At 50.9% G+C, this 12,981-nt stretch overlaps 1 protein-coding gene across 1 annotated transcript in view; it reads right to left on the bottom strand.

The window, feature by feature from the left end:
- LAMA5 (laminin subunit alpha 5) overlaps nucleotides 1–12,981 on the bottom strand; it is a 258,524-nt gene that overhangs the window by 14,225 nt on the left and 231,318 nt on the right. The window lies entirely within an intron of this gene.

The following is a 12,981-nucleotide window of genomic DNA, read 5'->3' on the forward strand; positions in this document are numbered from 1 at the left end:
GCTGAGATGGCTACAATTTATGGCTGTATTTTCCCTTCATGCTATCTAAAGATAACTGACTAAGGCTAATTAGCCATGTCGAAGAAGAGAAAGAAAAGAAAAAAACGCGGACATGGAAAGCGCTTGAAAGAATCTATTTCCTCAGACACAGAGAAACAAGAACCTTCAAACGTATTCCAGGAGCAACAAATTCCTTCAGGTGCCGAGCCAGATGTGGGGGAAGGAGCTACAGAAGGCAAGATCTACGGACTGAGGTCAGTAAATCTTCCTCATTATCAAGATACAATTAACGAACGGCAAAAGTCTAAACGGCAACTGCCAGCAGAGAAAAAATCCTCCCACGCAGAAAGCAAAGTTTATGAAATCTTCCCAGATGATGAGGAAGAAATGCAAAGCTATCTATATCGATTAAAGCGTTTTGAAAAATATACTAGGGAGGTGAGAGAATGCTTTAACAAAATGAAGAGAAGTAGGAGGAGCTCCCCCACTCCCAAAATGTCTGAGGACGCCATCTTTTCTTCAAAACAACAGCCTAAGACACACCCCACAGAGTTCATTGGTCAATTAGAACAAAGAGATATGTACACGTCACCGAGGTCACGTGATCCCTTTGAGCCCATTGAACTTCCGGCCATGTATAGAGGGCTGCAGCCAAGAAGTGAAGCTGCACTGCCATCTGCTGGCGGAGAAAAATTATTAGAGCAAAAGATGATGCAGTTTCATCAAAGCTCTAGAGATTTACCTATGAGTTCTTTAGAAGCCAAAACTTTGCCCCCAAAGGTTAAGTCTTCAACACCCCCTGGCGGTGCTGAATCCTCCCTAGATGGAAAAAGGCAAAGCCAAAGGCGAATTCGAGGAAGCCAATTTGATGTTGCCACGCAAAGGCCAATGATGCAACCCCAGCATCCCCTGGTTCAACAACCAGCTTTGCAACCAGAACAACAAATTGTTCCGATGCACATTCCTCAGCAGGTATTCACAGTCACCCCCTTGACTGGTGAGTCCAAATTAAAGGAGTCAGGAGAGAATTATAAAGCCTGGGTCAGTGAAATTGTGCTCTTGCTTCGAAGAGAAGGCACACATTGCATGATTTTTAATCCTCCTCCTCCACCGTGGACACCTGCGATAAGAGACTTGGAAAATAGAGCAATCACGACTTTGCTCATGTCAATGGAAATTGAGATCCAGGGTATCTTTCCACCTGATGCAACTGCCCAAGAAATTTGGGCTATTTTGGAAGATTGCTACAGGCCCGTTTCAATTGAATCTTCATGTTTGCTCATGTCTGAGTTCCATGGTTCGAAGTTGAAACCTGGTGAACGAATTGGTGGACATTTGACCAAACTGAAAAGAATGAGAAGTGAATTGAGACAAAATGGCCATGTAATCGATGATATCCAAATGATTAGCATCATCATTAACTCATTGAATTATGAATGGAAAGATGCTGTTGCAAAGATTAACTACGTGCCTATTGCTCAACGCACAGTTAACCACGTTTGCAGACTTTTAGTGGAAGACGAAGCTATCAGGTTAGCTACACCACATCTGCAACGACCTCCAGCGTCAAAGGCTCCAGCCAGACGTCCCTTCCGAGGAAGAGGCTACGCTCCAAGGATGCCAAAGTGCTACACCTGCAACCGTGTGGGACATGACACCCGGGATTGTCCCCAACGAGTTCCAGCTCCTGCCACGTACCAGCCCAGAGGAACAGATTCCAGAGGCAGAGGTAGAGGCGGAAGACAAGGCCGTCGTGGTCCAAGGCGTGATTCACAAACTCCACTTGTGACACTGGCCATAACCAACGTTCCACAACCTGATCCAAACTTCGACAGACGTCTTTTGTGGACTTTAGATAGTGGAGCAGCTGTGCACATTACCCACAGAAGGGAACTTTTCACAGAGATGGGCGAACCAGAGCCCGAGTATCGAGAACTGTATTCCTTCACCAACCACACTTGCAAGGTTATGGGAAAAGGAACTGTTTACATTCCTGAAGGGAAGGGGAGGAGCTTCCGGTAATGGCGATCGCCTCCTGAGCTCCGGGAGACGCCAGAGAGCTCCAACGGGGCAATGGGTGCTGTTTCCGGCCCTCGTTCCATCGGAGGGTCGAGAGTCGGACTCATAGACCACCCAGGCTGGTTTTGGATGTATTTTGGTCCACCAGGGTGGTCGCGGTGGTCGAGGGGAGGCCACAGAAGATCGGCGTAAGGCAGGAAGAGGCAGGAAGAGGCTGGGGAGTGCGAGTAGGAAGGAATGGCGGCGGCGCAGCAGCGTTCGGCGTTTGGCGTGCGCGCCGGCAGATGAGACAGAGGAGGCAGAGGAGACAAGTGGAGATGACAGAGCGGCCGGCAGAGAGGCGAGACAGCTGATTAGGAAAGGCTGAAAGAAGACCTGCTTGTATTTTTTACTTGTAAAATGCCTCTGCCAAGGGCCTTGCAGAGGCTTTTCACCGAGGCTTCGTATCATCCTCTGTCGGCTCCTGGTGACTCCTGGAGGCCGGCACTGTTGGGAAGACGCAGGAAGACCAACGCCTGGAATTTAGGAACGCTGGGTGAGCACTGGGTGAGCCTGGATTACTGGACCCTTCAGGTGGGAGCCAGGACAGAATGGGAGAAGATGGTGGTTATGGTGGTTGTGGGGCTTGGATCATCTGAGGCCTCTGGGAGATCTGGTCAAGGGCCATGGACCGGGCCTATGACCATGGAGAGGCTGGAAGGCTGCCTGGGAGTATGGCTATCTGGATACCTGGGCCAAGACTGCCCCCTCACCCACCAAGGACCCTGAATCTCTGTTCCTGAGCTTATCCCCACCTAGGACCATCTCAGACTACGGAGGGTTTTCACCAACCTTACAGCTAGGGCTATCACCCATTTTTCTACCATTCTTACCATTATCGTCGCATCCGTCTAATCCCATCATTTGGACATTTGCTCCCCCCCCACTCTTTACTGAAGAATTATCTAGGACAATGCCTCTTACCTCCCACATTGACTTATGGGACTAATGCCTTCAACCTTCCCCCCATACTGACTTATTCTTACCACCTACAGCACCTTAACCCCTATTGGAACTTTGATAATAAATTATTCGAGGCTAGATTTGCTCCGCCTGCGGGAGGCCCCTCTCTCGCAGGTTTGGCCCTTGGCTCTTTCAAGGGCCCGCCTTGAGGACGGGTTCGTGGACCCCGAGAGGTGCAGGAACCGGAAGCTAAGGGGATTTTTAGTAAAATGTTTTTTATCTTTTTTAGGGGGTTCCAGGGTGGGGGGGAGGGCTATTCAGACCGGGAGGAGAGCCAGCGCCGGACAAATAGGTGAGTCTAGGAAGGACGGGGATGCGGTGGTGGTGGGGAAAGTAAAGGTCATTCAAGCAGAGGGTTGTCCTATTACAACGGTCGTGGGGAGGAAGGGATGCGAGGACAGGATAAGATCTCAAGGTCGGTTGGGAGACCGTGGCTGCTGGTTACGCCCGGTCGCTTGTACCAACCCCTGCAGTCTAGGTGGACAGGTGCTACAGAGCCAGGGCCTGCGGCTGATGCTTTGCAACGCAAGGTCTGTTACCAACAAGGCCCCCCTCATTAATGAGTTGATCTCAGAGGGGGAGCTAGACCTTGCTGGGATAACGGAGACCTGGTTGGGCCACGAGGGTGGTTTACCCCTCGTGGAAATGTCCCCACCAGGTTTCCGGGCATTCCATCAGCCCGGAAACCTGGTGGGATGGCGGTGGTTATTCGAGAATGTTTAGAGCCGAGGGAGTTCACTGTCCCTCAGATACCCGGGTGTGAGTCCCTTGGTGTGAACTGGGGCCCAGGGAGGCAGTGGGGCTTGCTGATTGTATACTTGGCTCCTCGCTATGCATCAGCAGCCCTGCCCGAGCTCCTCAAGCTAATCTCAACGACGGCAATTGAGACTCCCAGACTTCTGGTCATGGGGGACTTCAACTTGCCGTCAACGGGAGCGGCTTCTGAGGTGGCTCTGGAGTTCATGGCTTCCATGACGGCCATGGACCTGACCCAATTAGTGCAGGGCCCCACTCACGAAGGGGGCCACACACTGGACCTCATTTTTGTATCTGAACAGTGGACGAGTGATCTGGGAATAGGGGATTTAGTCATCACGCCCCTGTCATGGTCAGACCACTCGTCCCTCCGGCTGGACTTCCCTGGCGCTATCCCCCACCGCGAGGAGGCGGAACCAGACTCTATAAACTGGTACCGCCCCAGGCACCTGATGGAATCGGATAGATTCCAGACGGAGCTTGGGCCAATACCTGTAGCCTTGTCCCGCTCCCGCTCCGAGGACCTAGTGACTGCCTGGAATAGGGCGACGACTGGGGCCTTGGACCGGGTTGCGTCTTTGCGACCTCTCCTGCGGCATCGACCCACCCGGGCTCCTTGGTTTACTGAGGAGCTTAGGGTGATGAAGCGCCACAGGAGACGTCTAGAGAGCAGGTGGAGGTCCTCATGCTCCGAATCTGACCGAACACAGGTAAGAGCCTATTTGCGGACTTACCTTGTGGCAATAAGAGCGGCCAAACGTAGACATTGTGCTGCCCTTATTGCGTCCGCGGATAACCGCCCTGCCGCCCTGTTTCGGGTGACCCGCTCCCTTTTATCGCAGGGGGCGCGGGAGACACCCTTACAGGGTAGAACAGAGGAATTTGGGGAATATCTTCAGGACAAAATCGATCAGATCCGGAGCGGGTGGACCTCCGTCAGTGGACCAGACGAGCCGCCAACAGCGAGTCTTGAGAGACCATTCTGGGAGGAGTTTGACTCTGTTGCCCCCGAGGATTTGGTCAGGTTGCGTGGACGGCTGCGACCCACCACATGTTTAATGGACCCGTGCCCCTCCTGGCTGGTACTGGCAGCCTGGGAGGTGACACGAGGCTGGCTCCTGGGCCTGGTGAACGCCTCACTGGGTGAGGGATACTTACCAACCGCCTTGAAAGAGGCGGTGGTGAGACCCTTGCTCAAGAGACCTTCGCTCGACCCAATGGAGCTAGCTAATTATCGTCCAGTCTCCAACCTCCCCTTCTTGGCGAAGGTTGTTGAGAATGTGGTGGCGCAGCAATTTCCACGACACCTGGACGAATCCGACTATCTAGACCCACGCCAGTCCGGCTTCCGACCCGGGCACAGCACTGAGACAGCCTTGGTCGCGTTGGTTGATGATCTCTGGAGGGCCAGAGATAGGGGTTGTTCCTCTATCCTGGTCCTATTAGACCTCTCGGCGGCTTTTGATACCATCGACCATGGTATCCTATTGCGCCGGTTGGAGGGGATGGGAGTCGGAGGCACCGTTTTGCGGTGGTTCGGCTCCTACCTCTCCGACCGGAAGCAATGTGTGTTGACAGGGGGGCAGAGGTTGTCCCTGAGGCCACTCACTTGTGGGGTGCCACAGGGGTCAGTCCTCTCGCCTCTCCTGTTCAACGCATATGTGAAGCCGCTGGGTGAGATCATCTGTGGTTTTGGGGTTGAGTACCACCTGTACGCTGATGATACTCAGCTGTACATTTCAACCCCAAACCACCCCAACGAGGCTGTCGAAGTGATGTCCCGGTGTTTGGAAGCCGTCGGGGTCTGGATGGGGGACAACAGACTCAAACTCAACCCCTCCAAGACCGAGTGGCTGTGGGTACCGGCACCTCGGTTCAGCCAGCTGACTCCATCGCTGGCCATAGGGGGTGAACAACTGTCCCCTGTGGAGCGGGCGCGCAATTTGGGCGTCCTCCTTGATGCCCGGCTGTCAATAGAGGACCATGTGGCAGCCGTGGCAAGGGGGGCGTTCCACCAGGTTCGCCTGGTGCGCCAATTGCGCCCCCTACTGGACCGGAGTGCCCTGCGCACGGTCACTCATGCGCTGGTGACGTCTCGCCTGGACTACTGCAATGCCCTCTACATGGGGCTTCCCTTGGGACGCATCCGGAGACTGCAGCTAGTTCAGAACGCAGCCGCGCGGGTTATTATGGGGAGTACACGTTACTCCCACGTAACACCTCTCCTGCGCGAGCTGCACTGGCTACCTGTGGCCTTTCGGGTGCGTTTCAAGGTATTGATCACCATCTTTAAAGCGCTCCATGGCATAGGACCTAGTTATCTACAGGATCGCATCCTACCACACACGTCCCTGCGACCTATCCGCTCACACAGGGAGGGGCTCCTCCTGGTGCCGTCCGCTAGACAATGCCAGCGGGCGACACCTAGGAGTAGGTCCTTCTCTGTGATGGGCCCAACCCTCTGGAATGACCTCCCCCCTGACATTCGAACTACCACCGACCTCCGTTCCTTCCGTCAAAAGTTAAAGACTCACCTATTTCAATCAGCTGGCCTGGCACTTTCTTAGTTTTACCTCCCGGGGATTTATTTTAATTGGGTTTGGGGTTTTAATTGGGATGTTTTTAGGGTTTTAGAATATATTTATTTCTTGTACAGTCTATCTCCCCCTCCTAATGTATTTTAAATGTATTTTATTGTTATGACTGTATTTTATTTGCATTGACTGTACACCGCCCCGAGTCCCTTGTTGGGAGAGGGGGCGGTCTAAAAAATCTAAGAAATACATTGAAGAGCTCGATACACACATCCCTGATGTTTATTACATACCTTCAGCAACCAGTAATTTGCTTAGTCAAAGTCACTTGTCTAGAGATTTAAAGTTCCAGGTTCACCACCTCGAAAAAGCAAGTTACTTAGTTAAAGATGGTGATATTATTGCTGAAACTATGCTGATTGGTGGTGTTTATTACTTAAAGCCAAAGCCTAAAGGGCAAACACAGGCAAGTATGCAAACTCCAAAAAGGCACAACGCAGACCCAGAGAGAGTTGTCCCAGAGAGAGAAAACGTTACTGTGCCAAAGGCTCCTAAAGCCAACAAACAAAGAAAACAGAAACAGATTGCTCAGAGCAAGCCTGAGGGTCCTCATGAAACTGTTAATGTTGAGAATTCACTAACTGGTAAACCTTTGCATTCCAGGTGTATTCCCAAGTGGCACAGAAGATTGGGGCATGCCAGTTTCCGTGTTCTTAGAAAGATGCCGGAGTTCGCAAAAGGTTTGGATCTAAAGGGGTGTAAGGTGTTTTTGGATTGTGCGGTTTGCAAAAAGGCTAAATCCAAGGCGGCTGCAATTCCCAAACACGCTACACGCCTGTCAACACGCATTTTTGATTTGGTACACACTGACATAGTGGGTCCTTTCCCACCAACACTTGGTGGCAGAAAGTATTTTTTAACAATTGTAGATAATCATTCTAGATATGGATTTGTATATCCTATGAAAGAGAAATCTGAGACCTTTCAGATCTTTAAAGACTTTGCAGCTTTTGTTTCTACACAATACCAAGTTCGCATCGCCAGAATCCAGAGTGACCGTGGTGCAGAATTCATGTCTCAGCGTTTCCAGGACTGGATGCGTAAGAATGGAATTCTTCATCAGACATCTGCTCCATATACACCGGCTCATAACGGAGTCGTAGAAAGAAGACAAGGGGTTCTACAAACCATGATGCGTTGTCTTCTAGAAGACTTATTTAACATCTCAGCACCCAGAATCCATCTTTAGCCCGGTGTATTTACTATTTATCATTTGTCATGTATGCGAGGTCTGACCTTATTTTATTGCGGGAGTCCCCCCTCTCGCAGTTATGTCCTTCTGCCCTTTCTAGGACCCACCTCGAGGACGGGTTTATTAACCCAGAGAGGTGGAGGAAGCGCACATTGAGGGGTTTTTTAATAAATTCTTTTTTAAAAATTGTAAGGGGTTCCAGGGGTGGGGGTGGGGAACCGGTCAGGAGGGATGGAAGAGCCAGGCACCTAGGTGTGGTCGAAAGAGGAGGGAGCGGAGTGGGGGAGGAGAGGGAAGATAGCATTCCTGTGCAGGGCTCCTTAATACCAACGGTCGTGGGGAGGGGCAGGTGCGAGGACAGTTTAAGAGCGCGTAGTCGGTTGGGAGACCGGGGTTTTTGGTCATTCCCGGTCGTTTGTACCAACCCCTGCATACTAGGTGGTCAGGATCTACAGACCCAAGGCCTGAGACTGCTGTTATGCAATGCGAGGTCCGTTGTCAATAAGGCCCCCCTCATCCACGATCTAATTTTGGAGGGGGAGCCGGACCTCGCCGGAATAACCGAGACCTGGTTGGGCCACGAGGGAGGTCTACCCCTTGTGGAAATGTGCCCGCCAGGTTATCGAGCATTTCACCAGCCTCGGGCCCAGGGAAGGGGCGGCGGGGTAGCAGTGATTATCCAGGAAGACTTAGAGCCGAGAGAGTTCACCGTGCCGCAGACATCCGGGTGTGAGTCCCTCGTCGTGAGATGGGGCCCAGGGAGGCAGTTGGGCCTGCTGATAGTATACCTGGCTCCTCGCTATACCTCAGCGGCCCTGCCCGAACTCCTTGAGCTGATCTCATCGGTGGCGGTTGAGACCCCCAAACTTTTAGTGATGGGGGATTTCAATCTGCCGTCGATGGGAGAAGCGTCTGAGGGGGTGCGGGAGTTCATGGCTTCCATGACAGCCATGGACCTGACCCAGTTAATTCAGGGCCCTACTCACGAGGGAGGCCACACCCTGGACCTTGTTTTCGTCTCTGGCCAGTGGATGAGTGATCTGGGAATAGGGGATCTAGACATTATTCCCCTGTCATGGTCGGATCACTCACTTCTCCGGCTGGACTTCCCTGGTGCTACCCCCCGCCGCGAGGAGGCGGAACTGGAAGGTATTAGATGGTTCCGCCCCAAGCGCCTGATGGAACCAGACAGGTTCCAGACGGAACTTGGGCCACCTCCTGTGGACCTGACCCGCCCCCGAGTGGAGGACCTGGTAGACGCATGGAATAGTGCGACTACCGGGGCCCTAGACCGGGTGGCGCCTTTGCGGCCTCTCCTGCGGCGACGAACCACCCTGGCACCTTGGTTTACCGAGGAGCTAAGGGTGATGAAACGCCACAAGAGACGCCTAGAGAGTCGTTGGAGATCCTCCCGTTCCGAATTTGACCGAGCACAGGCACGAGCCTATTTGAAGACGTACCTCGTGGCATTAAGAGCGGCCAAACGTCAACATTGTGCCGCTCTTATTGCGTCTGCAGATAACCGCCCTGCCGCTCTGTTTCGGGTGACCCGCTCCCTCTTGTTTGAGAGACCACGGGAAGCCCCATTACAGGGCAGAGCAGAGGAGTTTGGGAAATATCTACAGGACAAAGTCGCTCAAATCCGGATGGGATGGGCCCCTTTCAGTGGTTCAGTAGAGACGCCCGTGGCGAGTCTTGAGGGACCGCTTTGGGAGGAGTTTGACTCGGTTGCCATCGAGGATTTGGACAGGTTACGTGGACGTCTGCGACCCACCACATGTTTATTGGACCCGTGTCCCTCCTGGCTTGTACTGGCATCCTGGGAGGTTACGCGCGACTGGCTCCTGGGCCTGGTGAACGCCTCGTTGGGTGAGGGGGTCTCTACCGGCCGCCTTGAAAGAGGCGGTGGTGAGGCCCCTGCTCAAGAAGCCTTCCCTGGACCCAACGGACCTAGTCAATTATCGTCCAGTCTCCAACCTCCCTTTTTTAGCGAAGGTTGTAGAGAGTGTGGTGGCACAGCAGTTCCCACGTCACCTGGAGGAAAATGATTATCTAGACCCGCGCCAGTCTGGCTTCCGACCCGGGCACAGCACGGAGACGGCCTTGGTCGCATTGGTTGATGATCTCTGGAGGGCCAGAGATAGGGGTTGTTCCTCTATCCTGGTCCTGTTAGATCTCTCGGCGGCGTTCGATACCATCGACCATGGTATCCTGTTGCACCGGCTAGAGGGGCTGGGAGTCAGGGGCACCGTTTTACGGTGGTTTGGCTCCTACCTCTCTGATCGGACGCAACGTGTGTTGGCAGGGGAGCAGAGTTCGACCCGGAGGCCACTCACATGTGGAGTGCCACAGGGATCGGTGCTCTCGCCTCTCCTGTTCAACACATATATGAAACCGCTGGGCGAGATCATCCGTGGTTTTGGGGTGGGATATCATCTGTATGCTGATGATACTCAGCTATACATTTCCACCCCGAACCACCCCAATGAGGCCGTCGAAATGATGTCCCGGTGTCTGGAGGCCGTACGGGTCTGGATGGATGGCAACCGACTAAAACTCAACCCTTCCAAGACGGAGTGGCTGTGGCTTCCGGCCTCCCGGTTCAACCAGGTGCTTCCATCTCTGGCCATCGGGGGCGTCCAACTAGCCCCCATGGAACAGGTGCGCAATTTGGGCGTCCTCCTAGATGCCCGGCTGTCCATGGATGACCATGTAACAGCCGTGGCAAGGGGGGCGTTCCATCAGGTCCGCCTGATGCGCCAATTGCGCCCCTTATTGGACCGGGATGCCCTACGCACAGTCACCCATGCGCTAGTGACGTCTCGCCTGGATTACTGCAATGCTCTCTACATGGGGCTTCCCTTGAGATGCACTCGGAGACTACAGTTGGTCCAGAACGCGGCCGCGCGGGTGATTATGGGGAGGACTAGATACTCCCCTGTAACACCTCTCCTGCGCGAGCTGCACTGGCTTCCTGTGGTCTACCGAGTGCGTTTCAAGGTTTTGATTATGATCTTTAAAGCGCTTCATGGCACAGGGCCTAGTTACATGCAGGATCGCATCCTGCCCCACACATCCCTACGACCAATTCGCTCACACAGAGAGGGACTTCTCCGGGTGCCGTCCGCCAAACAGTGCCGGGGGGCGACACCCAGGAGCAGAGCCTTCTCTGTGATGGGCCCAGCCCTGTGGAATGACCTCCCCCGTGACATCAGGATTACTTCCGATCTCCGCTCCTTCCGTGTACAGCTGAAGACCCACCTCTTTCAATTATCTGGCCTGGCTCAATCGCAATCGTAATCTCTCTTATTCCTCCTACTGTTTTTTAAATTGTCTTTTAAATGTCAAATTTTTAACTGCATATTGGGTTTCCTACAATTGGGGTATTTTAATGCTGATTTTTAACTGTCTAAATGATGTAATTTGTTACCTCCTCCGTGTATGTGTGTTTTGTATGTATGTACGTTTATGTGTTTTGATACATCTTCTATGTTTTATATGCTCCATTGTACGCCGCCCCGAGTCCTACTTGGAAAGGGAGCGGCTAATAAATTCAAATTATTATTATTATTATTATTATTATTATGCCAATCTCAGTAACGCATACTGGGGTGAAGCAATCAAATATGCAAATTACATTGTCAACCGTACTTGGAGCAGTGTAATCAATCAAACTCCTTTCTACATGCTGTATGGCTACAAGCCCGATCTCAAGAACCTCCATATTTTTGGTTCATATGCTATGGTGAACACTCCCTTAAGTCAAAGAAGAAAGGGAGGTATAGTAGCAAAGAGACTAAGATTTATGGGTATTGATGATAATTCAAAATGGTACAAATTCATTGATACTAAACATGTGATTGTCATTTCACAATCTGCTAATTTTGAGGAAGACATTGATTGGTCCAGGATTCATTCCAATGATCCTGAAGTTTATTTTCCTAGAGATGGTGTTCCAGATGCCACGCAGCCTGATGACAATTCGCAGGCAGATATTCCTTCTACCAGTTCTTCACAAATTGATGTTCCGTCTTCGCAAGCCGCGGATGCTGATGCTAGCGACGAACGTGAGGACGAGGATGATGATGATGAAGAAGAAGAAGAAGACTGGACTGATGTTCCTAGACGCTCCAAGAGAGCCACAAAAGGAATCCCTCCACAACGTTATTCATGGCAATTGACAAAAACACCAGTACCTTTGATTTGCAATGTTACTCTTCCTCCAGAGACATTCACACAAATCAAACAGCTTCCTGATTCAGAACAAGACAAGTGGTATGATGCAATGCAGGATGAAATGGACAGTTTAAAGAAACTTAATGTATTCACACCTGCAAAACCTCCAGCAAACAAGAAAGTCATTGGCACTCGATGGGTCTACAGAATCAAGAAGAAACCGAATGGTGAGTCTTTATACAAAGCTAGACTTGTAGCTCAGGGTTTCGCTCAACGTTATCCTGAAGACTACACAAACACTTACTCACCAACAGTCAGAACTGAAAGTGTAAAAATTGCCTTAACCACTGCAACTATTCTTGGTTTAGAAGTTTTCCAATTTGATGTGGACACAGCTTATCTACATGCAGACCTAGATGAAGAGATCTACGTGAGAAGCCCTCCAGGATTCCGAAAGCAAGAAGGGGATACCTGGTTCCTGAACAAAAGTCTTTATGGTCTGAAACAGTCAGGTTTAATGTGGTATTTATGTCTTACTGACAAACTAAATTCAATGGGCTTTATTAAGTCCGAAACTGATGAATGCGTGTTCACAAAAAGATCTAACAATGCATATGAGATAATTCTTGTTTATGTTGATGATATTGTTTATATTGGTCCAAATAAGAAAATGAGTAAGATTTTTGCTAAAAGTTTGCAGAGATACTTCACACTAAAATCTTTAGGACACATTAGCACTGTTCAAATTGAAAAGACACAGAAGGGGTTTAGTCTTTCACAAGAGGAGAAAATTGACCACATTCTACATCATTGCAACATGAAAGATGCTAGCACAACAAAGACACCCATGCAAACAGATTTTCACAACTTAACACATGAACCAAGTCCTGAGTTCGAGGATCAAACACTTTATCGTTCAGTCATTGGTTCACTATTATACATTAGTAGCTGGACCAGACCTGACATCGCACTTAGTGTTAATCTTTTATCACGACACGTAGGTAAGGCAACACAATTTCATTGGTCATGCATTAAGAAGTTATTGAAATACCTAAAACACACTAAACACATGAAGTTATTGCTAGAACCAACACACGCTGATCAACCAAAGTTGATTTGTTTTGCTGATTCTGACTGGGCGAGCGACAAGAAGTCACGCAAAAGCACTTCTGGTTAAATGATGTTCCTAAATGGTTGTCCTGTTTACTGGCAAGTGAGAAAACAGAGTTTTGTTTCATGTTC

The sequence above is a fragment of the Natrix helvetica genome (assembly GCF_964273705.1).
Source record: "Natrix helvetica genome assembly, chromosome: 3".
In the NCBI taxonomy this organism is placed as follows: domain Eukaryota; kingdom Metazoa; phylum Chordata; class Lepidosauria; order Squamata; family Natricidae; genus Natrix; species Natrix helvetica.